The sequence below is a fragment of the Pinus tabuliformis genome, chromosome 9 (assembly GCF_031772625.1).
Source record: "Pinus tabuliformis cultivar Carrire ecotype Pingquan chromosome 9, CPIR1, whole genome shotgun sequence".
NCBI classification, from domain to species: Eukaryota; Viridiplantae; Streptophyta; class Pinopsida; order Pinales; family Pinaceae; genus Pinus; species Pinus tabuliformis.
The window spans coordinates 1,434,554,625-1,434,573,262 of record NC_142307.1 but is presented as its reverse complement, the minus strand read 5'-3'; positions in this window follow the sequence as shown (position 1 = coordinate 1,434,573,262).

Sequence of the window (18,638 nt, the reverse complement as noted above, 5' to 3'; positions counted from 1 at the left end):
TTTGTATCTACATTAAAGTTTGGGTTCATTGCAACTCAAATAGCATGATTACTATCATATTGAGTTGTAATATATTTTTTTATCCTCACACATGAACACAATTTCACAAGACAAATGGTCTTCTTACAAGCATAAATAGTTTCCATATACGTAGCCTCTACATCCTACTTCTATAGCCATAAAGGTAAACAATATATATACACAATAGACTCCTAACATGGCACCACTTCGTACACTCCATTCTCAAGGAAACCATGTTGTTATTAAGGGTATATTTCTACTATATCTAGTGTCATTATGGGGAATTATATGAGTGAAGAATACTGTTGGGAAATTTCTCAAAATGCTTGTTTTTTCTTGATTAAGTTAAATCATTTGATTTTATTGTACACCCTTTCAAAACAATATTCATGATTATGGAAAACATAATATTTGTTATGGAGGTAAAGGGATTCTTGAATGAGAATTTGGATATTCTCATGATCTAGTTTAAACTCTCTTCACAAAGATAGTGTAACAATTCCAGGTTAAAGTTTCATGTAACAAACGATAATAAAGGAAAAATAAGACCAAGGTCATGGGCCACGTATTCCAATTTGAATGTTAGGGAAACACTCTAGTGGGCATCACTTGTTGTTTAATAATGGCCATGGAAATTGGAAAAGAGACAATAATTGACATTTAATTATGAAAATAAAGGAAAATGGGAGAAAAGAAAGGTCAAGAGACAAAAATTTTCATGCAAGGGAAATTAAAGGGGAAATGAAGGAAACTGAAGAAAATGGAGACAACAATGATAAAAAGGCATCATAGAAATAGTTCATAGCTTTTGTTAGTCTAGTTTTGGCCCTCATACACTCTTGCACACTTAGAGCATTATTGGAGCACTTTAGCATTCACTTGGATTTGGAGAAAGGAAAAAAATCAAGTAAAGGAAAGAAAGGAGAAGGGTGGATCAACAAATTCAGTGGGAAGATTTTGCAAGTAATAGGTTTCATGTGTGATTTCCTTGCTAGGATGTGAATTCATGGTACATGAATTTGTTTATTTGTTTCATTTGTTGTCATTGGGATGGGTTCTACCTGGTTTGATAGTGGTTTCAGCCTTTCTTGGATAGCCATGGTTTGATGGGATTCATTCTTGGTTGAGATTTGAATTTTTGGAAGCTTTTGGAATTGAGTGAGGTGGTTCCATGAAAATCCCATGGGTTTTGGGTGGAGATGGTTTTATTCGAGAATCCCTCGATAGGTAGGTGGAGATAGGAAAATCCCTCAAGGTATGGTGAAGGAATTTTGAGGCATCCAAATTTGGTTTGGTTTTTCTTATCTTGGGACTGGTTTAGGTGAGATCATGGTAGCTTGAGGGTGGAGGTGATTTAACCCATGGATTCCATGTTTCGTTATGTCTTGGTTTATCCCATGAGATACCACATTCATGCCTGGAATATGTCACATGGTTTATTAGCTGAAAGAAATATTTGGTTCAACCCAATCTATGGTCGGGTGGTATGTGGAAGTCCCTGTCTTGGTTGGATTTTGCATATGTTAATATGAACTATTTTCCTACTATGATCTATGAGCACTTGTACTTGTTATTATGTGCATTTTATGACTGATTTGTCATGGTCTCTATTCTGGTTATATGTTGGTTATATATCTAGTTATATGATGTGCTCTAACTATGGATATCTTTCATGTTTTGATAGTTTATTGAATGGTTGATGAATGCATGGTCTAACAAGTGTTGTTGTAGTTACTTGAGAGGGAAATAGACCTTGTTGGTGATTCTAATATGAAGTTCAGAAGTTTAAGATTAGATATTCATTCATGACTTGTAGCTTATATGTTTATCATATGTTTGATGAAATGTCTACCATGTACTAGGCCTATTTTGGTCAATATCTTGTTCAAGTTTTGAATGGTTAGCCTTTTTATCATGTTATTTATGTTTCTAGACATTTACAAGCAGTTCTAGGTAGTTATCTATAGGGTTTTCTGAAAAAGTGGCATAGATCTTGTGACTAAATGCACAAACTAAGGCAATTTTTATCATAATTGCATACAGGAAGGCTTATGGGTGCGTTTGGAGCCTCATAGCCACATGCATAGTGTGTCAAGGGTGCAAATGGGGTGTAAAACCTATGAAAAGGCATTACAGCTTAGGGATTGATCACTTGGGGTGGTTGGTAGGCTCCTAAGTGGTTTTTAGTCCCTGAGGGAGTTTTGTAAGTTTTTGGTTTGTAGGCCCCACTTCCATCACTGGAACTTGGAGGTCGGCTCATGTCATAGTAGCACTCAGCTTACATTTTCCATGGAGAGCTTGTGAAAGTGGGTAAATGTGGGAGGGGCATTTACAGGGTGGTATCAAAGCTTCTATGTTCAACACTTGGACTAGATGGGCTAGATGTGATCATTAGGCATGCATGTTAGTCGTATGTGTATCTACTATACATGCATTGTAGTGAAAATGGTTGCCATATATATAGTCGGTGTTATAGTTGTGTTATCATGCCTGATGTTGATGTCATTATATATACACATGTATATTGTGTTAATTTGGATTGATTTGTGTAGATGAGATAACCTCCCTTGAACTCCATTAAGGTATGGTTTGATCATGTTTTCTATTTAGTTTATCTAACATGGCATGTTTGCAGGAAGAAGAAGATCAGATATGGTGAGGAAAGTGTTGGATTACAGTTCACATGACTCTCCTTATAGATCAGTTGAACAACAAGGAGATGTGTATTCTTCTAATATAGTAGATACATTGAGAAGTTTGAAGGAAAAGATAAGAATTTTCAAGGCAGGTAATAACAGTATAATTGATACATAGGAAAGGCTTTCCAGAGCTCAAGAAAAGCAAGTTGAGGTTAATGTATTGATCCTTTAGACTCTATCAGATTTGCAGAGGCAGTGACAACCAAGGATTAGTCATGGGTAGGATGAAATGACTAATGGGGCATATGGTAACAGGTCTCGATCAGGATAGAAGTTGGACATAGATGATATAGTCAAAGGTGGAAGATGATTGGATACACTTGATAGGAGAGGTAGTGCTTATGGGTTCTATGCTAGTTCTAGTTTAAAGAGACATCATTGTCATCACTACCATCATCCTTATAGGAGGAGTGAGAAGCAGTGTTTTCCAAAGGAGTTTAATAAATTCAGCATCCTACTTTTGATGGAGATATGAAGAAATCAGAAGATGCGGAAACATGGTTGCTTGGGATGAAGAATTTCCTCAGATTGCATGATTATTTAGAGAATATGAAAGCCAAGATAGTGATCTTCAGTCTCAAGGGAAAATAAAATATCTGGTGGGAAGATATGAAGCGTGTCAGAGGCATCAAGGTAGAAGAGTTGAATTCGCATGAGTTTAAAATACTCTTCAGGAAGTACATTCTGAGAAATATTATGTCAGAAAGGCCAAGGAATTCTATGAGTTGAAGATGGGTTCCATGATAGATGAAGAGTATATGACTAAATTTTTGGAGTTGTTAAGGTATGTGCCTTATCTCAAGGATGAGAAGAAAAAGGTCCAAATGTTCATCAGTGGGCTGCCATTAGCATTCAAGGTTCAAATTGAGTATAATGAGCCTTGATCATTGGAGCAAGTCATTGGGAAGCTGAATCATTGTTATGAGCAGTCAAAGCACAATTATGATCCAAAGCGTGATTGTAAAGGGAATGATAAGGCTAAAAGGAAAATGGTGACAAAGAAAATGTGGCTCCTTACAAGAAGTTTAATGCAGATGAGAAGGGAGATGGACCTCAGCCTGGGAGATCAATGGAATAAAGGTAATGGAAAATAACCATTGCATTGTTCAATTTGTGGCAAATACCCTTGCAAGAAGGATTTTCCATTGTATCAAGGTGCTAGACCATAGATCTACAGTTCTCAGGATGGAAAGAGAGTTAGGGATGTTGGTCAGATAATTCCTAATATCTATGCAACACTTGACAATAGGAAAGAAAACCATCAAGAATCGATTATTGAGATGGAAGGTAAGCTCTGTGATTGAGTTGTTTCCATTTTGATTGATCCTGAATCTAGTTATAGTTATGTTAGTCCTGACTTGGTGGATAAGTGTGGCTTGAATAAAGAAGTGCATGTAGAGTCTCGGTTGGTCTAGCTAGCTATAGGGACCAAGAAAAGAGCTCATCATTGGGTGAGAGCTTGTGCATTTGCGGTAAATGGTATGCCTAAATCAACACATCTAAATGTGCTTCCTTTAGGTTCATATAGTATGCTTTTGGGCATGGTTTGGTTGTTTATTCACAAGACCAAGGTAGATTTCTATGAGAAGGATATTGAGTGCCTAAATGTTGATGGAGAGAAGAGAAAATTGTAGGGAAAGAAGAATCCTACATTAGTGAGAATGGTTACGTTTATGCAAGCTAAGCGCAATTGGAGGAAAGGGTGTGTATTATTCGTAGTGCATGTCTCCAGTGACAAAGGGAAATATGTTGAAGATGATGAAGTCGTGAAGAGGTATCTTGTTCAAAAATAGTTTCAAGATTTGTTTCCTACAAATATCTCATAGTTATGACCTCATAGGAAAGTGGATTTCTCTATTGAGTTTGTACCAGGAGTAGCACCAACATCAAAGGAACCTTACAGAATGAGCACTCTAGAGTTGGTTTGATTGAATTTGCAACTTAAAGAAATTCCTGATAAGAGGTACATAAGGCCAAGTGTGTCACCTTGGGTTGCACCAGCGTTGTTTGTAAAGAAGAAGGATAGTAATCTCAAGTTGTGTATTGATTACAAGCAACTAAACAAGGTGATGATCAAGAACCGATATCCTTTTCCATTGATTGATGGCTTGTTTGATCAATTGAAGGGAGATGTAGTGTTCTAGAAGATTAATTTGAGATTAGGATATCACCAGGTGCATATCAAATAAGAATACATTTACAAGTCCGCATTACATACAAGGTATAGATGTTATGAGTTTGTGGTGGTTCCATTTGGTCTTTCTAATGCTCCAACCACTTTCATGTGATTGATGAACAATGTATTGCATCCTTATCTAGATAGGTTTCTGATAGTGTTCACTGAAACTATATTGATATACTTCAATAATGAGGAGGAGGATGTAGAGCACCTAGCAGTAGTGTTGAGATTGTTGAGAGAGCATCAATTGTATTCCAAGCTTAGCATGTGTAGTTTCTTTCAGTATCAGATTCGTTACTTGGGGCATGTTATTTCCAAGGAAGGGATAGAAGTGGACCTAAAAAAATATTAAATATATCATGAAGTTGTCATCTCCTAGGAATGTGGATGAGGTCATATCATTCATGGGACTAGCAAGTTATTATAGGAGGTTCATTGGGAAATTCTCACAGATTGGCTATCCTAACACATCTTTGTAGAGAAAAGGAAATAAGTTTTAATGGAATGAGGAGTGTACAAATAGTTTTGATTAGTTCAAGCATTTTCTTACAAATTTTCCAATTTTGAAGATTGTAGGTCCTGATAAGGAGTTTGTAGTCAGTATAGATGCTTGCAAGAAAGGACTTGGTAGATTTATGATGCAGGAAGGACAGGTGGTATGCTATGAGTCAAGAAAGAGGAATGAGCATGAGTAGAACTATGTGACGTGTGATCTTTAGTTGGAAGATATCATACATGCCGTGAAGATGTGGAGGCATTATCATCTTGGCAAGAGGTTTGTTCTGATGAGTGATCATAGTGGACTTAGGTCCTTGTTTGACGAACCTAATATGAATGCTAGGCAAGCTAGATGGTTGGCTACTCTCAATGATTTTTATTTCAAGATAAGGTACATTAAGGGAAAGGAGAATGAGGTTGCAGATGCTCTCAGTAAGAGAGTGTAGGTAAATCATATTTTAGTTGTGATTTCATATGGGACAGATTTATATAAGTGGAACTTGCACGTAGCGCAACATGATGATAGGTACCAGAACCTGAAGAGGAGGTTGTAACAAAAGGGTGAAGGTGATAGGGACGAGGAGTATCACCTCAAAGTAGATGGCTTGGTTAGATTCAGGAACAAGATTTATGTGCCAGGTAATAGTGAGCTCAAGAATCTTATCTTCATGGAGTTTCATGTCAAGCCATATTCAAGTCATGTAGGATATCATAAGACATTGATAGCTATTCAGAAGTTCCATCATTGGTCGAATTTGAAGAAAGAGGTGGTTGAGTTTGCTGTTGAATGCTTGGAATATTAGCATGTGAAAGTTGACTGTAAGCACCCAATTGGTCTACTACAACCTATTTTGATTCCATAATGGAAATGGGAGGTCATTTCCATGGACTTTATTATAGGTTTGTTGAGTACATCAAAGCGTCATGATTCCATCATGGTTGTGGTTGACAGGTTGAATAAGGTAGCTCACTTCATTGTAGTGAAATATACTAATTCAGCTAGTGAGGTAGCTCAGATCTTCATCAAGGAGATCGTGAGGTTGCATGGAGTTCCCAAGAATATTGTATTAGATAGATATGCCAAGTGCATTTCCAAGTTTTAGGAGGATTTGTTTTTAGGTTTAGGGACAAATTTGGATTTCAGTGCAACTTATCATCTGTATACAGATGGAAATATGAAGAGGGTCAATATGATTCTTGAGGACATGTTGAGGATGTATGTCATGCATCAGTAGAGGAAGTAGGAGGAGTATCTTCCACTGGTGGAGTTTTCATATAATAGTGGGTATCAAGAATCCTTTAGGATGAGTCCATTTGAAGCTCTTTATGAGCATAATTGTAATATTCCTATTAGTTAGAGTGATCCAGTGAATAAGGTGTTGATTGGACTGGATATGCTGCAAGAGATGGAATAGGAGATGCAAGTTATTAAGAGGAATTTGAAGGAAGCATGAGATAGGTAGAATAATTATGTAGACTGACATAAATAGTTCAAGAAGTTTTAAGTTGTGGAGAAGGTGTATTTGTGCATCAATCCAAAGAGGAGATCCTTGTGAATTGGATCATGTGCCAAGTTTTCACCTCGATATTGTAGGCCTTTTGAGATCCTTGAGAGCATTGGACCAGTGGCGTACAGACTTGCCTTGCCACCAATAGTGAAAGTCCATGATGTTTTCTGTGTTTCATTTCTTAAGAGATATGTGAAGGATGTTGATAATGTGATTGATTGGTCTATATTACAGGAGGAGCTAGAGGGAGAGTTCTAACCAAAAACTCAGTGCATTTTGCAGCAGAAACAACTCATGCTCTGGAATCGATCAATAGAGCAATTTAAAGTGCAGTGGAAACACTTTGGGCCCGATTAAGCTACAGGGGATATGGATGATCACATGCAGGCTTTGTATCCTTCATTATTTGTTGGTTCAAGAAAATGAGTTTTTGGTCTATTTATATATGTATGGTTGTAAATACCGCAATGATTTTTGTTATAAAGCTCCAGTAAGAGGTATGTTTGTTTGTTTGTTTATTATTTTTTTCCAGTGGGATAACATTATAAATACTACATCAATCTTTGTTCTAAATCTCCATAGGAGGTATGCCTTGTTTCATAGGTTTCATAGAACACTGAAGACAATGTTCCCCTAAGAGGGACGGGCTTATAACAACCCCAAGTTAAAGTTTCATGTAATAAAATGTAATAAATGAAAAATAATACCAAGGTCATGGGACACTGTTGGCTTGGTGGGGCCTGACCCAGGTTTAGCATTAGTTAGCCAAACAAATCCCTACACTACTAGCCCTTTCGGCGTCAGCCCATGGAACGCAGATCGAAGTCTCACTCGAAGCAGTATGGGGGCATGGTGGAACCAAGTGTTCGCACCCTGAGATGGTCGTGATGTCGGTTTATTCCTTTTGTTCATGCCTTCATGTAGGTCTTTGACTTCTAGGGCTCTGGCTGTCTAGCCCTCTACTCCACCCTTCATTACCTCCGTGAAGGGGTATGATTGACCTTCACGCAGCCCTAACTTGCGGTTTAGGTACTTTCTATTAGAAAATTATATATTACAGAGCAATGGAACACATAAAATATTGTAGAAATATAAACACAAAAAAGCACATAAAACAAGAGAGACACAGATATACGTGGTTCACCAAGTTTGGGCTACATCCACGGAGAAACAACCAGTCCTTCCTTTTATATTATCCAACAAACTAAAGAGATACAACCTACAGTAGATCCACTGTAACACCCTCTTTGCTCTCAATCTCCTCTCTCTTCCTCGCTCAGAATACAAATCTACATAGATGCATTACAATTCCCTCATATATAGTGAGGGGTTGCCTTCTAGGGCAAAAACCCTAAATTAAACATAACTTCTACCGTCAAATCATCCGCCTAATGAACGGCCCAGATTGACTAGAAATTACTAGACTTTTACAAGGCACTTTTACATCTATTTTTAGCTTCGGGGGCGCTGCCCCTAAACCCCCGTCGGGGGACGACTGGTCCCTGGACCCCCCAACCGGGGGGATTAGCCCCCCTAGACCCCTGCAGGGGGAACAAGTCCCCCCTGTGTGGGGGATGTATAGTCTTCCTAGGGTATACATCCGGCTGAAACCTTTGAATATAGAAGATAATCAGGGTCCACACCCAATAATCTCCCACTTGGAGACTGATTATAGCAACTCCACTGTTGCTTCATTTTCTAGACAATGACTCCACTTTGGACCTGGCTGTTTCTCATCTTCTTCATCATACTTGAAGACCAATTGAAACTGAGAAGATTCTCAGTTTCTCCCTGGTTACAACTTTTGTTAACATATCTGCAAGATTCTGGCTAGTGTGTATCTTTTCCAGCTTCAACTGTCCATCTTCCAATGCTGACCATATGAAATGGTACTTGAGCTGTATATGTTTAGTCTTGGAATGAAATGCAAATTTCTTTGCAAGAGGTATAGCACTCTGGCTGTCACTGTATAACCTGCCCAATCCCTGCTTCTTGCCTAATTCATCCAGAAACCTTTGTAACCAAATCATTTCTTTACTAGCCTCTGTAGCAGCAACATACTCTGCTTCCGTTATTGAAAGTACAACAACACTTTGGATTTTTGAAACCCAACTAACCACTATTCCACCTACAGTAAATACATATCTTGTAGTGCTCCTCTTGTTATCTCTGTCACCTGCCATATCTACATCAACATATCCTTGTAGAGAAATGTTTGAACCACCAAAGCATAATGCTTGATTTGTGGTACCTCTCAAATACCTGAGAATCCACTTCACCGCCATCCAATGTTCTTTTCCTGGATTGTTCATGTACCTGCTTACAACTCCCACTGCATGTGCAATATCAGGCCTTGTGCAGACCATTGCATACATTAAGCTTCCAACTGCTGATGCATATGGAACTTTAGACATATGAGCCATTTCTTCCTGAGTCTTGGGACATGCCTCCTTACTTAATTTGAAATGGCTAGCCAAAGGTATACCAACTGGTTTTGCATTCTTCATATTAAACCTTTTCAACACCTTTTCTATGTACTCACTTTGAGACAATGTTAATTTGAGATTCTTCCTGTCTATAGAACCTGCAACAAGCATATCATCTACATACAATAACAATATAATATCGTTGCCATCATTTTGCCTTTTGAGATAAACACAATGATCAGAGTGACACATAGTATAACCTTGTTCAGACATAAACCTGTCAAATTTTAGATACCATTGCCTTGGAGCCTGTTTTAAGCCATACAAGCTCTTCTTCAACCTGCACACTAGTTTCTCCTTCCCTTTTACCTCATATCCTTGTGGCTGCTGCATATATATCTCTTCCTCCAAATCCCCATGGAGAAAGGATGTCTTTAGATCTAACTACTCAAGATACAAATATTCAGCTACTACTAGACTTAAAATAGTTCTGATTGAAGTCATTTTAACAACAGGAGAAAATATTTCATCAAAATCAATACCTTTCTTCTGTGCAAACCCCTTCACTACAAGTCTTTCTTTGTACCTTTGTTTTCCTCCATCTTCTTCCTTCAACCTATAAACCCATTTATTCTACAATGTTGTTTTACCTGCAGGAAACCTGACTAAGTCGCAAGTTTGGTTATGTGCTAAGGAGTCCATCTCTTCTTTCATGGCTTTCTCCCACTTCTTCCTAGTTTCTACCTGCACTGCTTCTTCATAACATTCTGGTTCACCAAAATCAGTCAAAAATACATAATATAATGAAGGAGAGTATTGTTCAGGGGGTCTACTTATCCTGGTAGATCTTCTAACACTACTTTTAGGTGTTTGAAGTGCTTGTTGCTCTTGTGGTTGTTGTTCTGGCTGTTGATCATTATGATTTTCAGGCACCATCACTTTTCCTGTGATATCATCAAGCACTGTGTATTCTCTGTTTTCTTTTTATTATTTCTTTTCTTGCAACTGATTCTTATACAAGACCTTTTCATTGAATATTACATCTCTGCTCCTAATGATTTTCTGATTTTCATAATCATATAAGCAATAACCAAAATCATTAACACCATATCCAATAAAGGTACATTTTTTTTATTTTGCCTCAAGCTTTGTTCTATTTTCTTTGTTAATGTGGACAAAAGCTTCACAACCAAAAGTCTTTAAAAATGAGTAGTTTACCTTTTTACCTGCCCATGCCTCCTCTGGAATACCACCATCTAAAGAACTTGAAGGCCCTCTGTTTATTAGATAAACAATAGTGTCTACAGCATCTACCCAAAATTGTAAAGGCAATCATGCATGCAATCTCATGCACCTTGCACGCTCCATGATTGTCCTGTTCATCCTTTCTGACACACCATTTTCTTGTGGTGTTCCTGGAACTATCTTCTCTCTACGAATTCCATTCTCTGAACAGTACCTATCAAACTCTTTCTGCAATATTCACCTCCATTATCTGATCTGAGACACTTCAACCTTTTCCCTGTCTCATTTTCAACCAAAGCTTTACATTTCTTGAAAGTATCAAATACATCAGATTTATGTCAAATATAATAAATCCAAGTTTTTCTGGTTGCATCATCAATGAAAGTAACATAATAACGAGAGCCACCAAGAGATGATACCTGAGCAGGTCCCCATACATCTGTATGCACAAGCTCTAATTTTTTGCTCTTCTTTTCTTTTCCAACTCTAAGGAATCTGACTCTCTTCTATTTTCCATAGACAAAATTCTCACAGAATTTTAAATAAACATGCTTCAAACTTGGCAACAAATTTCTTGAGTGAATAATCTGCATCCCGTTCTCACTCATGTGCCTGAGCCTATGATACCACAATGCCGTATCTTCTCCTGTAGAGGTTAAAGCATTAACAGAATTAGAAATACCATTGCATAAATACAATGTACCAACCTTTTCTCCTTTCGCTATTACTAGGGATCCTTTAGTGACCTTCCAGGTTTTATCTGTGAAGGTAGTTACGCAACCTTCACCTCCCAACTGCCTTGTTGAAATCAGATTCTTCTTCAGATATAGAACATGCCTTACCTCCTTCAATAGCCACTAATTTCCATTCTGCTATTTTATGAAAATTGTACCCATTCCAATTATTTTACAGGGTTTATCATCACCCAATCGAACTTGTCTAAAATATCCTTGAACATAATCATGAAAATGTTTCTTATCAGGTGTGGCATGGAATGAGGCCCCTGAATCTACCACCCAGGCATCAATAATATTTTCTAATGAAAGAATCAAAGCATCTTACAACACATCACCTGTTACATTCGCTTCATGATTAGTTTCTTGTTGCACATCTCCTTCTTCTCCCTTCTAAGACTTGCAGTATTTCCTTAGGTGTCCTTTCTTCCCACATTTCTAGCACACCATCCCCAATTTGGACTTGTATCTGCCTTTTCTTGATTTACTGTGATATCTTGGGCTCTTTCCTCTTTCCATTTTTCTTCCCCTAATCTCTGTAGTCAAAGCATTACCTGATGTTTCACCGAAGCTTTTCCGTCGCATTTCCTCGCTAAGGATTGCACCAAAAACATCATCAAACTGTAAAGTACTAGATCCAAAGACAGAGTTACTAATGGCCATTACTAAACCATTCCAACTTTCTGGCAATGAGCACAGAAATAACATAGCCCTAACTTCATCATCAAAATTTACTCCTACAGAACTTAACTGACTTGTAACTATATTAAAATCATTTAAATGATCTGCAACAAATCCACCTTCTGACATCTTCATATTAAATAAACGCTTCATAAGAAATACCTTATTTGAGGCTGAGGGTTTTTCATATGGTTTGGCCAATGTCGACATTAAACCCTGTGTTGTCATTTCCTTTGAAATATTAAACGCTATCGACGCCGCTAGGCATAGCCGTATTGTTCCAAGTGCCTTTCTGTCGAGAATATCCCATTCTGTGTTTGTCATACTCGTCGGCTTCTTTGTCTTTCTGCTCAATGGTAGGTACAGATCTCTCTGATATAGATAATCTTCCATCTGCATCTTCCACAGCTGGTAGTTTTGGCCGTTGAATTTTTTGACCCTAAACCTACCATCTTCCGCCATTTCTCCCACTCGAACCAGGAACCCTTCTCTCCTGCGAGTTTATCAGCCAAATAGACCTTCGACTCTGATACCAGTTGTTAGAAAATTATATATTACAGAGCAATGGAACACATAAAATATTGTAGAAATATAAACATAGAAAATGCATAAAACAAGAGAGACACAGATATACGTGGTTCACACAGTTTGGGCTACGTCCACAGAGAAACAACCAGTCCTTCCTTTTATATTATCTAGCAAGCTAAAGAGATGCAACCTATAGCAGATCCACTGTAACACCCTCTTCGCACTCAATCCGCTCTCTCTTCCTCACTCAGAATACAGATCTACATAGATGCAATACAATTCCCTCATATATAGTGAGGGGTTGCCTTCTAGGGAAAAAGACTCTAAATTAAACATAACTTCTACCATCAGATCATTTGCCTAATGAACAACCCAGATTGACTAGAAATTACTAGACTTTTACAAGGCAATTTTACATCTATTTTTAGATTCGGGGGCGCTGCCCCCAGACCCCCTAGCCGGGGGGATTAGCCCCCTGGGGGGGACAAGTCCCCCCCGCACCCCCTACGTGGAGGGGTGTACTATCTTCCTAGGGTATACATCTAGCTGAAACCTTTGAATACAGAAGATAATCAGGCTCCACACCCAACACTTTCGCGCTACTAGGGCAGCTTGCTGTACAAATTCCCAAACTAGCTTAAGTATCTTACTTATCTTACTTAAGTAGCTTAAGTATATTTAGCACCATGTAAACAAATGTTCTTACTTGCATCCTATTAAAAAATGTAATTACATATATTCATGCATCACATAAGCATTTTAAATGAAATCCATACACAATATGACAAGATGCATTAACATGGAACAAAGACACAGAATTTGCAGAATGCTTCTCTTTATTGATATCTTCAGATGATTACAAACTCTATTTGCCCTGCACACATAGCTGCAGGGGTCTACGCACTCAGCTGCGAAATTCCACCCTAGGCCTCTACACACTCAGCTACAGAGCCTCTACAACTTATGACTCATCAAAACTACTTAGAGCTTACTTACTTAGGTCCTTTTATACAATCCCATGGTTTGCGGACCATGGGTAGATCTTTTACAGCCGACTTTACTTTACAAAATAAGGGTGGACAACCCTTTATGACTCATGACACCTTTTTGCTCCGCGACCACAAAATGTGGAGACTTTACAACTTTATTACAAAATTTGACCCAAAACATGGGCTTTTAGCCCCAAAACTGTCCGTGGGGGATGCTGTTCCCAACAAGCCCCCAGCAAAAACATCGTGACTCATGATCGAGTCACTCGAGAAGTGCAGAGATCTTAGCGTGAATACCTCCCAACTCAACCCTTATGACTGCAACCTCAGTAGTGCATTGTGCGGCTGCCTACTTCGCGTCTTCAACAATATGCTCGGTCACTGCTCTTGAACTGTTGGCCTGAAGCTTTTGCTGAGTTGCTTGCAGATTCACAAGATTTCCTTCAATAGAGGTTGTCACCATGTAAGCCTCATCTAGCCAGGGCTTCATTCATGCCTTCAACACTGCTTCCTTGTGCAATGCTACATCCACCTGTTCCTTAAACTGCTTCGCCTCCTGCAACTTTGCCAATCTCTGTGTGAGCACGACGGTTCGCACTGTTCCTTTGACCTCATCATAGCATTGCTATAGCTCACGTGCTTCTGTCTCCAGCCATTGTACATTAGGGTCCTCCTGTAAGCTTGTGAGGACCTTGAATGACTATTCGAAGAGTTGTATGTAGTCTGCTACTGTACTGTCAACTGTCGCTATTGCCTCTATGACAGTGGTTGTACACTGTTCCTTTAATTCTAATGGGGTTGAAGGCTGGACCTTCAACTGTAACTCGATGATCTACAGGTTCAACTCTAACTGAACCCTCGCCATTTCTGTACAAGCATCACGTACCCCTGTAGCCATCTTGCGGATGCGCACCTCGACTAGTTCTTCCTCCGGAATGGCCAACTTTGGGACCATTCGGCATTCCTCCTCGATGACCTGCATTATATGGTTGTTCTAGTTGGTCTGCTTGGTCGCAGTGGTGATGGAAAAGTCTCACTATAGTGCCATTTTCTAATTGTTACTGTGCTGCTCACTGATCACGTGGAGGGCGCAGTGCTCATGGGCCCTCAGCTCCGCAATCACTCCATCCTACAAGAGGTGGAGCGCTTCACCAGGGAGCACTACAAGATTCAACCCTACTCCTTGGAGGGTGCTAATGGTGGGTCTGTCAGTGTCATTCTCTGTGGTCAGTGCTCCATCAGGCATCACTATCACGCTGGAGGGTTTCATCCGCAGCATCATGGTAGCTTTTGAAGTGATGATAGCAAGGTTGGTAGACACCGTGACAACCTGTTACGCATGGGTATGCAAATCCTACAAACTTGTCTCGATAGCCCCCAAAATTATTTGATGTTGCTCCTTAAACTATTGTAGGGCCTCCGCAGAGACATCTCGCACTGTGTCACCAATATCATGCAAATTTCCCTCTGTGAGGGTGATTCGGTCTAGCGATGTCTTAGTAGCCTTCAATTTCTTCCTGGACCCTCCTTTATCCTACTCCCTTGGACGCTTGATGCAGGTGCCTATGGGTCTGCGCCATTTGTTTTGTCTTCTCGTCCATATCCTCCTCTATCTCAGATGTAGGCGACCTCGCGCCTTTATCAAAGCCCTACTCTGTTCCACCTGTTTCTTCGTCGTCTGCTGAGCATCATCACGCTCTGCTTGGGCCTTATCAATGGCCTCCTTCTTTCTCTTTTCGACCAGATGCGTCACCTTGAGCTTGGCATCCTCCTTCTTTTTCTGCACAGTAGACTTGCTCCCTCCCACCGCCAAGTCTATTGTGGTGTGCCATTCTTCTAGTCATCGATAAAGTACTACATCATTGGCATCATCTGTTTCCAGATAAGGCAAGTCATACCATGTCTATGCAGGGTCCTTTCGTGCCCTGATGGACGCATGGTGAAAATCTTCTTTAAACTCTGCATAGCCCCACAGGTTGGCAAACACCATAGGCGACAACTACGGTTTGCGATTGATGGCCATGTAGATGTTCATCTCCATCAAGATCTAGAAGATCTTGCTGTCCTTGATGTGTTGCGCATCCTTGGTTACCCACAGCGAAGCATACTTCACTGCTTCTAGTAGGTCTGGCACGACCGAAGGGAATTGACTATCCTTTGGTAGCTCCCATGCTAGCAGCACAATAAATAGCAAGAGCCACGTGTAGTGGAATGTCTTTCTGAGCTCTTGTGCTTCACGACAGTTTTCTAGGAACTCTCTGTGAAGATAGTCTTACCAATTGAACTGGACTTCTTCGGCGCACTGGGCTGCTAGCTCAATGAAAAGTGTCGACACCTCATCGGAACGACACTTACTCATCACCTTCCCTGCTAAAATTTCTTTAGCCACCTTTACAGTAGGGTCACTGATGCTGGATATGGAATATCCACATGACTTATTTACCAACTTAAACTTCTCTTTCATGGCCTTCGTGAGGGCCTACTCACACCATTTTCTGCCAAATATCATGGCCGGCTTTTCTCCTATGTAGGGCAACCACATGATCATGTGGATCAATCAGTCAGTGATGGGTATTGGCTCCTCTAGCCACAAACATCCATCATGCACCAAGCATAGTAGCTGCTTAATGACCAAGACTGTAATCGGGGTGTGGTTGTAGTGCAACACCCATAGCATGTTGAGCAGACCTACCTTGTCCACTCCTCTAAGCCACCTTTGTGGCTCCAATGCTGCCATCCTAGTGGTTGTATCGATGATGCGGTACATCAGCTGCTCGGTCGCCAGGTGTAGGAACTTCTCATGGTCATCCAAGTCCCAGTCTTCAAGTTTCAATAGAGGAACCCACCGCAAGTGCGGTCCTTCAAAAACAATTTCATCCAGTAGTAGAAGGGTTTGCAAGGGGACCTTGCTCTCATCGATATCCTTCGGTACCTTGGCCTTGCCCTTCCGCAGAGGGATGTACTTAGGCAACTGAGTGATAGGGTCAACACCCTAGGCTTCAACTTCCTCCATGTCTATTCCCACATCCTCATCATCCATAGGGATGTCTTTGATTTGTTCCTCCTCCGGCTCCAGATTGATGGCTTTTCCCTTTTCCTGTGTGGTGGGCTTCGGTGGGTTTCTTCTTGGTGATGCGTGCACCGGTATTGTAGGCTGCTTGCCCTTCTTATCCTTTGTACTCTCCTTGGTTGGGGTTGGATTTGGTCTCAACGTCCTTGGTGAGTTTGGGACTTCCGCTAATACTTCGGCAACCTTTGGAGCAGCTACTTCTGCCTTGCTAACCACTTCCGCCATATCTTCCTCAGTTGTCACTTCCTCCATGTCCATGGATGTGGCGGGTGTTGACATAGCGCTCATCAGCAATTCTCGTGATATATCTGGTAAGTTCTCAAATGTTGGACTCGCTATCAAAGCCTCGAAGAATTCTTGGTTCATGTGTGTCTGAGAGCTCAACAACTCAATTCTCAAAGTGCCAAGTGTTTTTCGCTGGGCAGCCACTTGTAATTTATAAGGCATTTTGAATTCAAATCTGACTGTTCACCCCAAATTCGATTCATTAATGCTAGATTGGAGGCAAATTTTCAAGGATCTGACCTATAAATTCCGTCTTAAATGCCAACCGCCTCTTCCATTTGGCTACATTTCGACCGTCAAATCATGAAAAGTGACTTTAACAGTCACTTTCCCTCCGACCTGCGTGATTTCTCCTTGGGTAGTGTAACTCCCTTCACATTGTTGCGAACCCTGTGACACTTCCTTCCTTCGCACAATCCTCCAATCGCACAGCTCCCCAACCCGGGCAGTGTAGTTTATAGTCCTGTGCCTCCTTTCAGCTACCTGGAGCGCTAAGACTATGCTACCTTCATATAGTCACATGGCCAGACCACCAGTGTATGGCTTCAAGTGACTACCATTCACCTTTCCTGGGAAGGGATCTCCATTCAATTTGACCAATTGCACCACTCCTCCATCAGTAATCTCCTTAATGACATAGGGCCCTAACCAGTGCATTCTGAATTTTCCTGGAAATTTATCAAACTTGTTGTCATATAACAAAACTAGGTCATTTACCTTAAAGGTGCGTAGCTTAATGTGCCGATCATGCCATGCTTTTTCACTTTGCTTTTGGACCTGTTGGTGAAATCCAGCTATAAATCTCTCTTTCTCAAGCTCAGCTAGTTGTGCAAGCCTTTCTTCCAGGGCTCCATGATCCATCCTACCTGTGAGTGCTGTTATACACAGACTAGGCATAATGTATTCTATGGGCATCACTGCTTCAACACCATAGACAAGCCTAAAGGGTGTTTGTCTAGTCAACTTCTTGCATGTCATCTGATAGGCCCATAGTACTACAGGTATACATAGGTCCCAATCACTTCGCTAAGTGTTGCAACCTTGGTCAGCATGTTCTCCAACACTTTATTGAATGCTTCCACCATACCGTTAGCCTGCGGGTGATAAGGCGTACTCTTCTAGTGATATACCTGAAATTCCTCCATCTGCACGCTGATCGTTTCATTGAAAAAGTGCATACCATGATCACTCATCAGAATCTTTGGACACCCAAATTGTGTCAAGACATCCTCAAAGAGGAACTTTGCAGTAGTTGCGCCTGTGCACTCCTTCATAAGCTATGCCTCCACCCATCAAGTCAAATACTCTATCTGGTGATAATGTACCTCGCTCCCATCTTCTTCCCTTGGGGCTAAATGGGTCCCACAAAATATATCACCCATTTCTCAAAGGGTTGTAATGTCATCTGTGGATTCAGAGGCAGCTTATCCCTCCACGATGGCCTGCTAATTCTTTGACACACATCACATTCTTTGCAGTAAGATTTTGAATCCTGATGGAGGGTTCGCCACCACAACCCTACGCGTAGAATCTTCTGCGCGGTTGCTCTCCCTGCATAGTGTCCTCCCACAGCACCCCCATGAGCATCTGTGAGAATACTTCTCTTTTCAAACTCCAGTACATATCATCACAATATCTCATCAAACCCATTATGTACATATTCCCGACAATGATAAAAGTCTGTAGTGCGCACCACTAACTCCTTCTTATGTTGGACAGTGTATCCTTTTGGGCTAGTTCCTGTTGTTAGGAAGTGTATGATATCTTCAAAATGA